This window comes from Chiloscyllium punctatum, chromosome 33 (assembly GCF_047496795.1).
Source record: "Chiloscyllium punctatum isolate Juve2018m chromosome 33, sChiPun1.3, whole genome shotgun sequence".
Classification (NCBI taxonomy): Eukaryota; Metazoa; Chordata; class Chondrichthyes; order Orectolobiformes; family Hemiscylliidae; genus Chiloscyllium; species Chiloscyllium punctatum.
In genome coordinates, this window is record NC_092771.1 from 11,653,085 (window position 1) to 11,672,036 (window position 18,952).

The following is an 18,952-nucleotide window of genomic DNA, read 5'->3' on the forward strand; positions in this document are numbered from 1 at the left end:
TCAATGGATAAAAGGCAGAATCAGATTGGTCTTACACTATCACATAGCTAGTATTTCAGGTATACACTGCCTGGCAGTGTGGTGCAGGCAGGTTCAATTGGGGCATTCAGAGGGCACAGGCTGCTTATTTAAATAGAAAAACCCTTCAGGGTTATGGGATTAAGGCTGGACTTTGGCACTAAATCAAAATGCTTAGATGTAATGGGCTGAATGGCTTTCCTTTGCACCTCAACAATTGCTTGATTTTGTTTTATTTATTTGTGGGATGTAGGTGTCACTGGCTGGGCCCAGTATTTATTGCCTGTCCCTACTTGCCCTTGGAAAAGGTGGGGGTGAGCTCCCTTCTTGAACCGCCATAGTCTATGTGCTGTAGGTAGACCCATGATGCCCTTAGGGAGGGAATTCCCGGATTTTGATCCAGTGACACTAAAGGAATGGCGATGTATTTCCAAGTCAGGATGGTGAGTGAAGGGGAATTTGAAGGTGGTGGTGTTCCCACATATCTGCTGCCCTTGTCCTTCTAGGTGGAAGTGGTCCTGAGTTTGGAAGGCGATTTGATTTTGTGAATTCTGTAACTGCAGAGTTCTGTATCCTGGAAGTTTATCAATGGGTTTTAAAGCTGTTGTCGTGATGCAAATACTTTGCATCCATGATGATTTTGGAGCTCAGGTAACTCCGGTTTCTGAGATTGACTACACCATATTGAACCTGTCTCCACCACACTGCCAGGCAGTGTATACCTGCTCCTGAAATACTAGCTACGTGATAGGAGAGAGCACTAACAGACTGAAACTCACATGTATGCTTCAGAACTACTTGTGTCTCATCCCACAGTTTCGCCCCTGTGCTTGCTGCCTTAAATTGACAATAGGTCAAGGAGCATCTCACTTTCAATGTTTGTGTCCTTGTTTTCAAATCCCACCCCCCAATCACTTGGAGACCAAACTGGCAAATTTATTGAGGACACACTGAAAGGTTAAATGGGAACTTCAGATTACAGCTGACTGAACTGGGTTAGACCAACTCTGAGCTGTAATAGGAAGCTGTGATGCTTAAGTAGACCAGCACCTGGGGGTCATGCAGTGATGTGTGGGCCAGGATGAAGTGGTCCAGAGCAACACCTTCAGGCAAAGACGTTGAAACCATTTGGGCTTCCCATTGTCGATGTAAATGAGCTACAAGATTCATCTCGTTCCTGTCTAAGAGAATTTGCTCAATTAGTTTAATTAATTAATTTCAGTCTAAGCGTAATTTAATTGCTAGTCTTGGAAAGCGAAATCTATTGTGAACTTATGCAGTGCTGTAACAGCTGTATATTCAAGAGATTGGTTCTTTAGCCAGGCACGACTGTAGGGTTATTTAAGAAGCACCAACAGTCACAAATATGTCAGAAGATGCTTCTGTCTTGCCTCCCTCCCCCACCCCTGCCCCCTCCCCAATCAGCTTTCATTGGAAGCAACAGCAATAAAATGCATTTATAGAGTGGTTAGCACTGCTGCCTCAGGACTCAGGTTCGATTCCAGCCTCAGGTGGCTGTCAGTGTGGAGTTTGCACATTGTCTCTGTGAGTGTATGGGTTTCCTCTCACAGTCCAAAGATGTGCTGAGTAGATGAACTGGCCATGCTAAAAACTGCCCCATAGTGACCAGGGATGTGCAGGCTGGGTGGATTGGCCATAGGAAGTGTGGGGTAGTGCAGTGCTGTTCAGAAGGTTGGTGCACTCTCAATGGGCCAACTGACCTCTTTTCACACTGTATGATTCTATTCTATGATCCTATGATACACTAACTTGAGTGCAACACTGTGCAGGTCTAGTCACTGGACCCAAACAATAACTACAATTTCTCTCCACGGATGCTGCCAGACCTACTGAGCTTTTCCAGCAATTTCTGTTGTTATTCCTGATTTACTGCATCCGCAGTTCTTTAGGTCTTTACTTAAAATCTAGCTCGTTGGTGAAGGTTTTCACCGTCTGTTTGAATGTGTGGCTCAGGGTCAAGTTCTGTCTAGGTGGAGTGGTTTACAACATTAATGGTGCTACATCAGTACATGTTGTTGTTGTTGTTGTTGTTGGGTACACGAATGTCTACAATAGTTAGACACCAGAGGTTAGGGTGGGATTTGGAGTTAGAAAGCTATTCCTCAATTTCAGTCCTTATTACAGTTGTCTCCAGTTGTTCCCTTATATACCTTTGGGAAGTTGTCATTTTCCTGCTCCCCTGTCCTATTTTAGACTGGGCAGACAATACATTATCCCTCCACTGGGCACCCGCATCTGGAACGTGAACAGCTGGAACTGTGAATGTACTAGTACTTTGCATTTCGCACCATGCATGGTGATAAGTTTCCTTTGCATCTTTGTCCTCATCAAAGTGGTGACCAAGTCGGCGTAAGCCTGCGTTAAAGTTAAGTTAGAGTGTGCCCTGTATCAGAAATGAGCTTGAAGAAGGAGAGGACGAGCAAGTTCTTCAATACATTAAAGCCAGAACGAAATGCTGCTGCAGGTACATCATAAAAGGTGATATTCTGCCCTCTCTCATCCGGGGGGTGAAATTAAAGATAGCTTACACCCAGAAGGAATTTCATTAATTCCAACCCCAGAAGCAACTCCCTCCTCCTGCCAGCTGCAGCTCTTGAGGAGTGTGTCAAAGATGTGTATCTCTTTCCTGCCATTGATTGCACTTAAAAGCTCTTAAGGAGCTCAGTTATGCATGAGCCCAGACTTCTGCATTGGAACATGGAGATACTTGGTTAGATTCTTTCACAGGATGTGGGTGTCACAGATTTGTTGCTCAATCCATCTCAGCTCAGCCAGTTCAGAGTCAACCCAAGTTGCTATGGACCCGGATCCCCATGTCAAGTCAGACCAGGTATGAGAATGGCAGACTTCCCTTCCTTAAAGGGCATTAGTGAGCAGTAAAGGTTTTTGACCAATAAAGGATTTAAGGTTATGGTGAGGGGGCGGGGAAGTGGAGCTGAGACCACGAAAAGATAAGCCATGATCTTATTGAATAGTGGAGCAGGCTGGAGGGGCCAGGTGATGTTCTTATAGTGAGCCAGATGGGTTTCTAATGCAACCAACGATAATTGCATTGTTGAGATTGCCTTTAAATTCCAGATTTATCAATTGAATTTAAATTCTGGCAGCTGCCTGGGTAGAGGTTTGAACACGCAGCCCCATACTGTTCGCCTGAATCTCTGGATTACCAGCTGCCACCCTCTCAGCTTGTGGTCCCCATCCACTGTCTGTAATGAATCGTGACCTGCACGCCTTGATCATTCTCCCAGGCTCTGGTTTGGTGTTTGCATGGCTCAATACATGGCTCCCTTGTTCATGAGTCCAGAGGCCATGGGTTCCAGACCACTGGGTATGGTAGCGCACTGGTTAGCACTGTGGCCTTACAGTGCTAGGGACCTGGGTTCGATTCCACCCTTGAGTGACTGTGTGGAGTTTGCATGTTTTCCCTGTATCTGCATGAGTTTCCTCTGGGTGCTACAGTTTCTTCCCAAAGAAGTGCAGACTATTTGGATTGGCCATGCTAAATTGCTCATAGTATACAGGGATGCACAGGCTAGGTGGATTAGCCATGAGAAATGTGGGGTTACAGGGGTGGGTCTAGGTGGGATGCTCTTCAGAGAGTTAGTATGAACTGAACAGCCTCTATCTGCACTGTGGGGAATCAATTACTCTGATGACATTGAGTATGTCATTCAGACTGAATTATGTGTAACGCTGAAGGATTGTCGTAGGGGCTGTGTTTTAGATGTTAGGCCCTTGCTTAAATCTTCTGCACGGTAAATTTCTGTATTCATTTAGACATTTTCTCATTGCTCCACATGGGAGCTTGCTATGTGCAGATTGACTGACGCATTTCCTACATTGCAAGAAGGGGCTACACGTTAGAAAGGACCTTTGGATGCCCCAAGCTGGTAAGAAACTCTTCACTCTGAGCTGTAGGAGGCGAAATTAAGAGAATTTCCCATCAGCCTGGAGGTTTTGTACATGAGGGCTACCCCAGGCCTCCTGCCTTCACTAGTTGAGTGGATAAGCCGCGTGCTCTGGATCTCCGCTGTATCTGTGAGACGTGGCAATGACACTGATGAGTGATAATACCTTGTACCTCATTTGCTGATCTGTTGAACAAACCTAAAGTCTGTGTGCTCATTAGTTGATGTGATTGCCATTTGTGCCTCTGAGGGTGTTGCCAGGGCAGGGGAAGGAGCCACGGGAACAGTTCTTGACAAGTTGATGGCTATATTTTTTTAGAAAAGATCATTAAGGCTGGATGGTGCTGCTTTGCTGCAGTCAGCTGGCTTGTCTGAGCATTTTAATTTGATTTGATATGATTTTATCACATGTACTGAGATACAGGGAAGTGTATTGCTTTGTGTGCTTTCCAGGCACATCATACCTTACAGAAGTACATCAGGGTAATAGGACAGCTACAGAGAAGGTGCAGAGAAATATCAACTCGAAAATATGAGAGATCTGTTCAAAAGTCTGGTAAGAGCAGATAAGACGCTGTTCCTGAATCTATTGGTGCATGTTATTCCAGAGACCCAGGAAACGTTCGGGAGATCTGGGTTCAAATCCCGCTACGACTGATGGTGGAATTTGAATTCAAAAATATCTGGAATTAAGAGTTTAATGCTGACTGTGATTTCATTGCTAATCGTCAGGAAAAGCCCATCTGGTTCAGTAATGTCCTTTAGGGAAGGACCCTTACCCGGTCTGGCCCACATGTGACTTCAAACCCACAGTAATGTGGTTGACTCTTTTCTACCCTCTGGGCAATTAGGGATGGGCAATAAATGCTGACCTTGCCAGCGACATCCTTATCCTGTGAATAAATATAAAACAAAAGCTTCTAGATCTTCTCCCTGATGGAAGAAGCTGGAAGAGAGGATAACATTTCTCAATGTATTTTCTTGAGGCTCCTCAATATTCTCTGAGACAGTTGTGCGACGCAGTAGGTGGCTCTGGGGTAGGGGGTGGTTGGGGATGGCAAAAGGTAGGGGGTCAGTGGTGAAGGGGTGTCTGAGTCCCTGAGCTCAGGTCAAGCCCAGGAGTGGTGCAAGGGGCCTGTGTTTCTGTCACTGATCCCAGTCCAGAGTTAAATTTCCTGAAATGGAACTATTTCCCCAAGAGCACTGGCCAATACGAAAGGAGGCACAGTGAAGTTCTGCAAGGACAGGATTCCAAGCACAACACTGACAAGAATGGAAGAAAAACAGAAGTTGCTGGAGAAACCCAGCAGGTCTGGCAGCATCAGTGGAGAGAGAATGTTCCAAGTCTAGTGAGCCTTCTTGCAACTGATAGCAGTTGGAAAAAGTGGTGTGTGTATATGCAAAAGACGGCGATGGTGGTGGTGGTGGGGTGGGCGTCGGGGGGTTGGGGGGGGGGGGTGGTGGGGCGGGACGTGGGGGGGTGGCGTTGTTCGGATGCTGGAAAGGAGTAACGGAGTTGGAGCCCAGGACCACAAGAGTCATAGAGACCAACAGCATAGAAACAGACCCTTCAGTCCAACCTGTCCACGCCGACCAGATGTTCAACATTAATCTAGTCCCATTTGCCAGCACTTGGTCCATATCCCTCTAAACCCTTCCTCTTCATGTAACCATCTAGGTGCCTTTTAAATGTTGTAATTGTACCAGCCTCCACCACTTCCTCTGGTAGCTCATTCTATACATGCACCACCCTCAGTGTGAAAAAGGAGCCCCTTAGATCCCTTTTAAATCTTTTGCCAATCACCTTATGCCCTCCAGTTTTAGATTCCCCTACCCTAAAAGACCTCATCTATTCACCCTGTCCATGCTCCTCACAATTTTATTAATCTCTATAAGGTCACCCCTCAGCCTCAGATGCTCCGGGGAAAACAGCCCCAGACTATTCAGCCTCTCCCTATAGATCAAACCCTCCAACCCTGGCAACATTCCTGTAAATCTTTCCTGAACCCTTTCAAGTTTCACATCTTTCCTAAAGCAGGGAGACCAGAATTGACCGTAGTATTCCAAGCGAGAGAGAGAGGATTATAGGGTTAGGGTGAGTTAAAGGGATGTATGTGAGATGAATGGTCTGTTAACCTGTCACTGGTGGCGTTGGATTGAGGAACAATATGTTCTCCCATGGACTGCATCACACAGCGGAACTTCAACACTTGGACAGAATGTCAAAGCAGCAGACATCTGACAGTGCTCCAGGTTTACCAGATAAATCTTCAGCTCCTTATCACATAATTGAGTGGGGACAGTACCACCAGGCACCACTTCCACCTGTGACAAATAGAGCAAGCCGATAGACTACCTGAACACTGGAAAAGTCACTGACAACAAAAAGCTTGCACATAATATCACTCAACGAGATAGCTGTGAGTGAATTTAATGTCCTAATCCAGTCTCAGAGTTCCGATGATATTGGTAAACCAAGAAAGCTTTCTCGTTTGTGACTGATGCTGTCATTTCAGCTCCTTGATTAGATCATCATCTCAGGATTCATTTTGAGAGAGCCACTGGGGACACGAGCCTTTTCCTGTCTCAGTTGTTTCTTTTTTAAAAGCTACCTGTAATGCAACTTGGTAATGCACATGGTAATGCAAAGTTAAAAATCACTCAACACCAGGTTATCGTCCAACAGGTTTAATTGGAAGCACTAGCTTTCGGAGCACTGCTCCTTCATCAGGTGGTTGTGGTAATGTTTGTGTGTACAGAATTCTGGCTTTTTGACATGGTCCTCATGTTTATGTTGTTGATTGACAGGATGTGGGCACCCTGGCTAGGCCGGCATTTGTTGCCCATCCCTAATTGCCCTGAGGAGCCACCTTCTTGAACTGCATGGGAGTGGTACACCCACAGTACTGTTAGAGATGGAATTCCAGTGTTTTGATCCCGTGCCGATGATATAGTTTCCGGGACACAGCAGTGAGTGCTTGGAGAGGAGCTTGCAAGTGACAGTGTTCCCTTGGACCTGCAGCCCTTGTCCTTCTCTGTGTTAGCTGTGATAGGTGTGGAATGTGCTGACTGAGGAGTCTTGTTGAGTTACAGCAGTACACTTCATAGACGGTAGACACTGCTGCCACTCTGCATGGATGGAGCAATGTTAGTGGATGTGGTGCCAGTCAAGCTTGTTGCTTTATCTCAGTTGGTGTGAAACACCTTGCCACAGGAAAGTGCAGTGTACTCCATTGTTCTCCTCACTTTGGCTTTGTAGGTGGTGGGCAGGCTTTGAGGAGTTAGGAGGTTATTAACTTGACACAGAATTCCCAGCCTCTCAATTGCTCTTGTAGCTACAATATTTACCTGACTGGTCCAGTTCAAGTTTCTGGTCAATCATTACCCCCCAGGTGGCTCAGTGGCTCAGTGGTTAGCACTGCTGCCTCACAGCGCCAGGGACCCAGGTTCAAATTTCAGCCTCGTGTAAGTGTGCAGAGTTTGTACGTTCTTCCTCTGTCTGTGTGGGTTTCTGTTGTGTGCTCAGGTTTCCTCCCACAGTCCAAAGATGTGCAAATTAGGTGGACTGGCCATGCTAAATTGCCCATAGGGTCCAGGGATATGCAGTCTAGATAGCCATGCAGGGTAACAGAGATAGGGTGGGGGAGTTGGGTCTGTGTGTGTGATGCTCGCCGGAGGGCCGGTACAGACTCGATGGGCCAAATGTCCAGAGCTTTGGATTTGCTAAGATCCACAAACATGAATCAGCAAAGCTTAAGTAGGAGTTTGAAAGCTTGGTGTCGTAGATTTGTGAGCAGTCAATGGGAATGCCCTACAATAGTCAACCCAAAAGGAACCTGAGAGGGTGATCACAAGAAGGGTGTTTGTCTGGATCTGAAATGCTTGAATTGAAAACTCAATGGTCATTAATGCTAACAGGGAGCTTAGATTACTTACAGTGTGGAAACAGGCCCTTCGGCCCAACAAGTCCACACCGCCCCGCCGAAGCGCAACCCACCCATACCCCTTACCTAACACTATGGGCAATTTAGCTTGGCCAATTCACCTGACCTGCACATCTTTGGACTGTGGGAGGAAACCGGAGCACCCAGAGGAAACCCACGTAGACACGGGGAGAATGTGCAAACTCCACACAGACAGTCGCCTGAGGCGGGAATTGAACCCGGGTCTCTGGCGCTGTGAGGCAGTAGTGCTAACCACCGTGCCACCGTGCCACCCACAAAGCTGGAGCTGGACAGGTATTTAAGAAATAAGAAACCGAGAGTGCTATGGATTAAAAACATGGATGTGGGATTAAGCACGAATCTCAAAAACCAACACAGACTCAAAGGGCCAAATGGCCTACTTCTGCACTGTAATTTCCAATGATTAAAGTAAATCCTTGGGATCAGTGAATTCAAAATCGTGAATTTGCCTATCCCTGCCAAAACATAAATAATAACAAAAATAACCTCCCGCAAGCAATAACTGGACTTGTGTCTGTTCTGTGTGTTAATGGAAGATGGCGGTAGTGTAATTAGGAATAGAGAAAACAAATTAACCAATAACAGATCACACAAGTGCAGACTAGAAATAGGCTGCATTTATGCTCAATATTCCTCACACAGTCGAACAGAAGCAAATAAAAGCAAAATACTTTGGATGCTGGAATTCTGAAACAAACAGAAAATAGTGGAGAAACTCAGGAGGACTGGCAGCATCCATGGAGAGATGTGTCAGCCTCGGATTGGTAACTCCATTTCTCTCTCCCTAGAGGCTGCGGAACATAGAATAGGCTTCAAGTGAGGGCCAAATTTGGGATCCTTTAGAAACTGCCTGGTGCTGTGATGGAGTGCAAAGCCTTTTGTTCTGGGCAAATTCGTGACAGTGGAGCTGCCTTGAGAAAAATTGCAGCCACTTAATTGAGTCTAAGTTTAAGTGGGGTGGGGGGAGTGAGTGAGGATCAGAGACCAGAGGCAGCAGTCAGTCCATTGTGCTTTTGTAGAATCTCTGTCACTCAACCAGACTCCATCAAGACTCAATGGAAAGCAGGTGAAAGGGCTAAATATATCTGTCATCATAATATTTGTATTTATCTTGTATCTTATTGAAACCTGCCATAATAAGTTGCTTTGGAGGGCAGTGATTTACACAGGTGAACCACACAGGGAGAGAACAATCCCTGCGTTCCTTATCATGATGTAAGCAATGTGCTGGTCAAAGTTTCAGGAGGACAGTGAATGAGCTCCTCCTGCTGGATTGTAATTGGTAATGCAGCTTGAGCAGAGCAGCTCGATTCCTCCAGTGCAATGCAAGGGGTGAATATTCAATGTTACCTTATGGGAGATGCACAGCTTTAAAGTCATGTTTTACTTATCGCTTTAGGAATTAAAAAGTGAAGCATGCCTCAGATTAATGTATATTCTGTATTTTAGTTTATGGTATGCAGTACCTAGCCCTTTTATGTAGGTGTCTGGGTCTGCACAATACTGTTCCTTTATATTTTTAAGAGCCAGGGATGTCACAAGTGTGGCTTCATTCCAGTTTTTAGTTTCAGTGTTAATATCTGATAGCACGGGGGTCTATCTTCAAGGACTGCCAACAGTTCAAGAAGGCAGCTCTCCACCATCTCCCCCATGGGACTCAGGGATGGGCGTTAAATGCTGGGCTAGTCCGTGATGCTTACACTGAATGAAAAGAAAATAATCATTTTAACGGCGACCCTCTTGCCCTGAGTCAGAAAGTTCCAGCTGCCTCAGGAAAGCAACCATTGTAATCCAAACCCCTCCTACCTCGGTTGTATTCTCTGTCATCCTCTTCCATCAGGCAGAAGATATAAAGTTCTGTGCACACAAGTGAACAGATTCAAGAACAGCTGCTTCCCTGCTGAATGGACTTCATAAGTTTTAAACCTAATGTTGATCTCGCTCTCTGTGCACCTCCTCTGCAGCCGTAACATTGTATTCCTCACTGTGTTCTAATACCCTAATGCACTTTGTGTGGCATGATCTACCGGTACTGCATGCAAAACACAACTTTTCACTGTACTTGGGTACAAGTGACAATAATAAATCAAACCAAGTCATCTGAAATGTTGTTGTGTCAAAGTGTCAGTTATAGAGTCATTGTCATAGCATCATACAGCATGGAAACAGACCCTTTGGTCAAACCAATCCCTGCTGGCCATAATCCCAAACTAAACTAATCCCACTTCCTGCGTTTGGCCCATATCCTTTCAAACTTTTCCTATTCATTTACATATCCAAATGTCTTTTAACCTCATAATTGTACTCACATCCACCACTTCCTGTGTAAGTTCATTCCACACAGGAACCACTCTCTGTGTAAAAACATTGACCACGTGTCTTTAAATCATTTTCCTCTCACCTAAAAAAAAATCCTCTTGCAGTATGTACACTAGGCTGTCACTTCTGTGGAGTACCAAGGAGTGCTGTCCTCATGGTGTGATGCTGAGCTGAGGAAGATAAAACCAAGGAGCTTCCAGTATCATCACTCAACCAGCATCACTGAGAGAGAGATAAATGAACGATCTTGTGTTCTATGGAGCCTTGCTGAGTGTGTTTTCCTTTATAATGGTGGTGAGCATGTTCCAGTAGGACCTCACTGCTCGCGGAGCACCTGGGGATACCCTGAGCTTACAAAATCTGTGAAATGAATGGAAGATTGCTCTTTCTAATTAACACAGACTACCCTTCACAAAATACTACATTGACTGTGAAGTGCTTCAGGACCTCCTGAGCCACTGAGGTTCCAGTAAAATGTAGGTCAGTCAGTCTTTGTGAGAGGTATGTGGTGGATGGATATGAACAATTTATGAGTGAAATAAGATGAACGTTAACTCAATTAGGTGAATCACTCACACATGATACAGGTGCCATATTGGAATCTGATAAAATAGATGTTAATTTTGAACTAATTATTTGTTGCTGTTATCTTTGGGTAAATCAGTCATTGTCCTACATGCACTGGTTATTCACTGATAGGCGAGGAAGGCTGTTGTGTCTCTGCCGTCAAACAAGCAGCAAAGATGCCTGATGATTTTATCAGCGTTTAAGATTCAAGGCAATCAGGCCAGAGCTTGATTTGTGACCCATATGATTGCTGTTATTTCGGCTTCATCATGAGCTGAGCGTGCAGGAGCTGTGTATTTGATTGAGGTTCTATCTCTTGTGTAATCATGAATCTTCCCTGTGAACATTTCAATTAGAAATGCAATTTCGCTTCATAGACCCAGGGGAGGTCCGGAGCAGCCTTCAATCAGGCACCAATAATCACCCGAGCTGTCAGTCTACCACCAGGAATAGACTAAAGATATTAGGAACCCCGTCTGTTCTGCCACTTTGAGGCTGAACTGGGTGTCACTGCCAACCAGATTCCTTTGTTTCCATTTCTCAAAAAAGAAATGCAAAATCTGAAACAAATGTGCTGGGAGCATGTGAAAGGCCAGTCATGGGGAACATTGGAGCAGACGGTAAACATTTGGCTGTCCAAAGAATGACATGCCCAAATGAATGGGATAATAATTGATGTATGATTAGACTCCTTGTATCTACCTCTGCTACCATGTACCTAGCTCCAGTATGACCCTTTACTATTTTGACTTGACAGAAATGTATTAATCTCAGATGTAAGATTCACACGGCCGAGCATCAATTGCCATTTGTGGAAGAGAGCTTTATTTCTACCACCCCTCGTGTGTCGAAGTGTTTGCTAATCTTAACTCCTGAAAACCTAGCCCGTTTTGCTTAGGCTGTGTTTGCTTTATTATTTTTGGGATGTGGGTGTCACCAGGAAGGCCAGCATTTATTTTCCATCCTTATTCGCCCTCAAGGAATGGATGGTTTCTCCCTATGGAATCTCTCAGAGTGAGGAAGAAGGGGTGAGGAGTAAAGGAACAGGAAAGTGTTCAGTCCTCATGCTAATACCAGTGCAGTCAGACCTCAAGCCTGTTCCATCACGTAGTTAGGTTGTGGGTGACCTAATTCCATCTCACTGCTTTACTTCCTAATATTTTTTAAATGTTCACCTCAAAAAATATTTTATTCCTCGGCTTTGCTTCCCGTTACTTGAATTAAATTGCTTTCATGTCCCAGTAGGTTAAACCAGTAAAAGCAGTTGTAAATGATATTTACTGGTCTGACCTGTCATGTATACCTCAAAATGGAGCTCCAGTATGACCTGTATGCTCATTTCCCAGTATTACTGGTTTTTCACTGTGGGGCAGTATTTATGTCAGAGACATTCAGAAGTTCCATGTTTTCCTCTATTGGCTGCAGTCTTTTTTGCTAAAGACTCACTCAGTAGGGCACGAATAACACCTCAAAAGAACTTGCAGATATTTTCAGAGATGTAATTGCCCACCTCTTGGGCTTGAACCTGGGTCTCCTAGCTCAGAGATAAAGAGCTTGCAATTTACTTGTACCAATAACATAGCATTAGGCTCTCCCATTGCTACAGAGTGGTCCTCTGTTAATAACTACTTTTTATGATGGGGGGGGGGGTGAATGATTAAAACAATTACTTCAAAGTAGAATAATTGCCTGGCCATACTTAAAATAGATTTCTGGTTTGATTAGTATCAGGTTCAGAATGCCCTGGCATTTGGGCTGAATGACCTATTTCTGGTTATGAATGCTACATAATTAGCTCCACTCTCCGATTTCCCGAAGCAATGCTGTAAGGCAGCATGGTGGCTCAGTGGTTAGCACTGCTGCCTCATAGCGCCAGGGACCAAGGTTCAATTCCCACTTCCTCCATGGTGTGGAGTTTGTGCATTCTCCCCGTGTCGGCATGGGTTTCCTCTAGGTGCTCTGGATTCCTCCCACAGTCCAAAGATGTGCAGGTTAGGTGAATTGGTCATGCTAAATTGCCCGTAGTGTTAGGTGCATTAGTCAGGGGTGAATGTAAGGGAATGGAAATGGGTCTGGGTGGGTTACTCTTTGGAGGGTAGGTGTGTACTTGTTGGGCCGAAGGGCCTGTTTCCACACAGTAGGGAATCTAATCTAATATTCTGTTGCTCTTCTTTGATGAGTCTTCAGGTTTTGAAAGTTACTATTGGATCTGTTGCTCTCTCTTAAATTGTGTGGTTGCAGCAATCTTAGATCATAAGATCCCTACAGTATGGAAGTAGGCCATTTGGCCCGACAAGTATATACTGCCCCTCCAAAGAGCATCCCACCCAGACTCAACCCCCGCCCCCCACTAATCCTGCATTTCCCATGGCTAATTCACCTAATTTACACATCACTGGACACTATGGGCAATTTAGCATGGTCAATCCATCCAACCTGCATACCTTTGGACTGTGGGAGGAAACTGGAGCACCTGGAGGAAACCCACAGGAAGAATATACAAACTCCACATAGACAGTCGCCCAAGGTTGGAATTGAACCCTGGTCCCTGGTGCTATGAGGCAGCAGTGCTAAGCACTGAGCCACCTGATATAAGGTCGCCTTATTCCCATTGGAACCACCATAAGGTTGCCCTCTCATTCGAGAGTGAGAGAGAAGGGGTGAGATAACTGTTGGGTCACCATGCCTCAGGCGAGGGGAGAGGTTGTGAAGGGGAGCCATTCATGGTAACCTCAGCTGACATGGGAAGTGAACCCACACTGTTGGCATCATGGTGCATTGCAAACCAGCCGTCCCACCAACTGAGCTAACCGATGGGCGTACGAGCTGTGTCCATTGATGAAAACTTTCGCAAGTTATTTTGGGGGTGTATATTGTTTGTGAAGGCATCAGGAGTATTTGATTGTGTTTTCTAGCTCTGTTTGTGAAGTATATAAATGATTTGGAGGTGAATGTAGCTGGCCTGATCAGTACATTTGCAGACTTACTACATTGGGCAAGTTGCGGATCTTGAGGAGGGTTGCCCGAGGATACATTAGGACATAGCTGGGCTGAAGACTTGGGCAGAGAAATGGCAGATGGAGTTTAATGCAGACATTTAATGATAACATTCAAGGATTTGGGACAAGTGCAAGAAATTGGGATTAGCGCACTTTTAGTGGTACTCATATCGGTATAGACTCAATGGGCCAAAGGGCCTTTCCTCTGCATTGTATAAATCTATGAAATGTGCAGTGACATATCTTGGAAGGTCTAATGCAAGAGGGAAGTGTACAATAAGAAGCAGAAACCTTAGAAGCATTAACATACAGAGAGATCTAGGTGTACAGGCCCATAGTTCTGTGAAACTGGCAAAGCAAATAGATTAACTAGGAGAAAGTGAGGACTGCAGATGCTGGAGTACCAGAGTTGAAAAATGTGGTGCTGGAAAAACACAGCAGGCCAGGCAGCATCCGAGGACCAGGAGAATTGACGTTTCGGGCAATTCCTTCTTCAGGAATGAGGCTGGTGTGCCAAGCGGGCTGAGATAAAAGATGGGGGGAGGGAATTTGGGGGAGGGGCGCTGGGAATACGATAGGTGGAAGGAGGTGAGGGTGAGGGTGATAGACCAGAGAGGGTGTGGGGGCGGAGAGGTCGGGAAGAAGATTGCAGGTCAAGAGGGCGGTACTGAATTCGAGGGTTGGGACTGAGAAAAGATGGGGGGAGGAGAAATGAGGAAGCTGGAGAAATCTTCATTTATCCCATGTGGTTGGAGGGTTCCTGGGCGGAAGATGAGGCGCTCTCCACCGCATATCCTCCACTTACCGCACCTCCGCCCTTGAACCCCGCCCCTCCAATCGCCACCAGGACAGAACTCCACTGGTCCTCACCTTCCACCCCACCAACCTCCAGATACATCGTATCATCCTCCGTCATTTCCGCCACCTCCAGACAGACCCCACCACCAGGGATATATTTCCCTCCCCACCCCTATCAGCATTCAGGAGAGACCACTCTCTCCGCGACTCCCTCGTCAGGTCCACACCCCCCCCACCAACCCAACCTCCACACCCAGCACCTTCCCCTGCAACCGCAAGAAATACAAAACCTGCGCCCACACCTCCCCCCTCACCTCCCTGCAAGGCCCCAATGGATCCTTCCATATCCGTCACAAATTCACCTGCACCTCCACACACATCATTTATAGTATCCGCTGCACCCGATGTGGTCTCCTCTACATTGGGGAGACAGGCCGCCTACTTGCGGAACATTTCAGGGAACACCTCTGGGACACCCGCACCAACCAACCAAACCGCCCCGTGGCAGAACACTTTAGCTCCCCCTCCCACTCCGCCAAGGACATGCAGGTCCTTGGCCTTGTCCATCGCCAGACCATGGCAACACAACGCCTGAAGGAAGAGCGCCTCATCTACCGCCTAGGAACCCTCTAACCACACGGGATGAATGTAGATTTCTCCAGCTTCCTCATTTCCTCTCCCCCCACCTTTTCTCAGTCCCAACCCTTGGATTCAGCACTGTCCTCTTGACCCGCAATCTTTTTCCCGACCTCTCCACCCCCACCCCCTTTCCGGCAACATTTAAAAGGCATTTGGATGGGTATATGAATAGGAAGGGTTTGGAGGGATATGGGCCGGGTGCTGACAGGTGGGTCTAGATTGGGTTGGGATATCTGGTCGGCATGGACGAGTTGGACCGAAGGGTCTGTTTCCGTGCTGTACATCTCTATGACTCTAAATGAGTTGTGGTACTCCACACAATGACTTGTAAGAAGGATGCAGTAGGATGGGCTGGCACTTCTACCTGCTTGCTCAATCGCTTTTCAATGCAAAAGCAACTTCCGTGCCGAAGGCCCTGCCTATTCAAATAAACCCTCCAACCCACTTATAGAAACTGCAAGTCACAAACAAGGAAAAGACATTGCTCCCTGTACCACATAACGTCTTTTAACCAAAAAGGATAGGTGTTGTTCATAAAAGAGCAAATAACATGTGAGTTTCTTGCCACAAAATCACAAGATTCCAAGATAGAGCCTCACTCTGGGAATTCAGATTGACAGTCCAATGCAGTACTGAGAGAGTGCTGCTGTGTTTGAGGTGCTGTCTTTCAGATGTGACTGAGGGACTTCAACTGCCACTTGGGGGTGATGTGAAAGATCCCAAAGAACAGGGGAACACTCCCTTTGACATGACCAGGTAGTTATCCCTCAATCAGCAAAGCAAAAACAGATTAACTACTCCTTATCCATGATATGGAGGTACCGGTGTTGGACTGGGGGGGACAAAGTCAGAAACCACCTGATGCCAGGTTCTAGTCCAACAGGTTTATTTGAAATCCCAAGCTCTCGGAACACTGCTCCTTCAGTAGGTGAAGACTGACCCTCTGTGTTCATCTGACGAAGGAGCAGCGCTCCGAAAGCTTGTAATTTCAAATAAAATTTGCTGGACACCCAAAACGTAGGAAAGAGTCAACCCCATTGCTGTGGGTCTGGAGTCACGTGTAGGCCAGATTGGGAGATTTCCTTGCCTGAAGGATGTTCAGTGAATCAGAAGGATTTTTACCACAATCAGCAGAGGTTACATGGCTGCCATTAGGTTAACTTGCATTATTTCTCTTCTGTTGAATTCAAATTTCACCATGCACCATGGTAGGATTCAAACCCTCATCCTCAGGGCATTTAGAGTTTTAGCCATAGAGGCGTACAGCACAGAAACTTGGTCTAACTCGTCCATGCCAACCAGGTATCCTAAATTAATCTAGTCCCATTTGCCAGCACTTGTCCCATACCCATCTAAACCCTTCCTATTCATGTACCCATCCAGATGCCTTTTAAATGTGATAATTGTACCGGCGTCCACCGCTTCCTCTGGCAGCTCATTCCATTTGCTTGGGTTTCTGGCTGACTCGTCCAGTTATATTCCCGCCACACCTCCCTTTCAAAGTTGCTGTAAAAATTGATCTATAAGAAGGTTAAGGGGAAAGTGGAGTTAAGTATACACTCAGATTGGCTGTGACCTTATTCAATGACAGAGTAGGCTCGAATGGCTCATGGTCTGCAGCTGCTTCCATTTCTTGTCTACCACCTTAAACAGCACGGTGGCTCAGTGGCTAGCACTGCTGCCTCACAGCACCAGGGTCCCAGGTTCGATCCCAGCCTCGGGTAACTGTCTGTGTGGAGTTTGCACGTTCTCCCCAGGGTTGCTCTGGTTTCCTCCCCCAGGTCAGGTGAATTGGCCATGCTAAATTGCCCATCGTGTTAGGTGCATTAGTCAGAGGGGAAATGGGTCTGGATGGGTTACTCTTCGTTGGGTTGAAGGACCTGTTTCCACACAGTAGGGAATCTAATCACATTTCCTAGAACAGTAACCACATTTTGAAAGGATCATTGGTTGTAAAACACTGTGAGGTGCCGCATAAATTCAAACTTTTCATTTCTTGATCTGAGCTGATAAAGCTCTCTGAATCAGGAACAAAGGTATAACATGCCCACTAAAGAGAGATTTGAAAGGATGCGTAAAACAGCATGTCACACAGAGGGACTGGTGTGCTGCTCTATAATCAAAGCTTTTAGCATTTTGGAATCATTCTCGTCCAAATATCTTTTTGTTTAAATAAGGAAAATGTAAGTCAGACAACCCAGGCTCAGAACACACATCAGTTTTGCATATTTCAATTAAAATATCAAATCTTTCAATTCCATTCTTTGCATTTTTACATAATCCATTTGGGTTATTTAAATGAGGAGGGTGTTGCTCCTGTTTAAATGATCACATTTGCATTGTTCAGCTAATCCATTGATTTGTTCCAGTTGAAAGTCTAATGTATTCATGCTTTTTGCACTGCGCTGTCTTGACATAGCAAGCTCCCTGCGAAGTTTCACTCATCGATGCACGTAATACAGATTGTAAGGTTAACCCCTATAGGCCTTTATGCTTAGAAACACACACACATAAACATAAAACACAGGCACACACACAGAGACACAGATACACAAACACAGGCGTGCGCACACACACATATAAACAAACAAACACACACACACGCAGACACACGCACAGACACACACTCACAGACACACACGCACAACTATATAGAAAATTGTCTCTATGATCTGGGTTTGTTCATCCCAAACACAAAGCCATCCAAATGCCCCCACTCAGCAAACTCCAAAGAACAAAAACTAATATGGGAACAGGCTCTTCGGCCCATCTAGCCTGCATTGACACATGACGCCTTTTCTAAACTAAAAGCCTTTCGTCTTAATCTGTCAAGATGCCTCTTAAATGCCATTGTATCTGCACCCCCTCTGGCAGCTCATTCCAGGCACTTACCAGCCTCTGTGTAAAAAACCTCATGAACCCCAGTAATTGATCTGGGATAAGGACTGTATCCATTTGATCCTTGCCTCATTGGATGCCCCTCAGCCTCTGATGTTCAAGTGAAAACAAACCAAGTTTGTCCAATCACGCCTCATAGCTAATCCCTTTAAACCAGGCAACATCCTGGTAAACCCTTTCTGTACCCTCTCCAAAGCCATCACATCCTTTTGGTCATGTGGCGACCAGAAGTTTACACAATATTCCAAATGTTGTCTAACTAAAGCTCTATACAGCTGTAACTTGCCAATTTTTATATCTGTACCCCGACCAATGAAGGCAAGCATACTAATTGCCTCTTTACCAGCTAATCTATTTGCTTTGTTGAAAAATGTTGCAATTGTACCAGCTGTTGCCCCGTAGGTCTCTTTTATATCTTTCCCCTCTCACCCTAAACCTATGCCCTCTAGTTCTGGACTCCCCCACCCCAGAGAAAAGATTTAGTCTATTTACCCTATCCATGCCCCTCATGATTTTGTAAACCTTTATAAGGTCACCTCTCAGCCTCCGACACTCCAGGCAAAACAGTCCTAGCCCTTTCAACCTCTCCCTGCAGCTCAAATCCTCCAACCCTGGCAACATCCTTGTAAATCTTTTCTGAATCCTTTCATGTTTCACAGCATCTTTCCGATAGGAAGGAGTCCAGAATTGCATGCAATATTCCAACAGTGGCCTAACCAATATCCTGTCCAGCCGCAATATGACCTCCCAACTCCTGTACTCAATACTCTGACCAATAAAGGAAAGCATACCAAACACCGCCTTCACTATCCTATCTACC

At 45.7% G+C, this 18,952-nt stretch overlaps 1 protein-coding gene across 7 annotated transcripts in view; it reads left to right on the plus strand.

The window, feature by feature from the left end:
• ccdc33 (coiled-coil domain containing 33) overlaps positions 1-18,952 on the plus strand; it is a 272,241-nt gene that overhangs the window by 223,840 nt on the left and 29,449 nt on the right. The gene's annotated exons all lie outside the window — the stretch shown is intronic.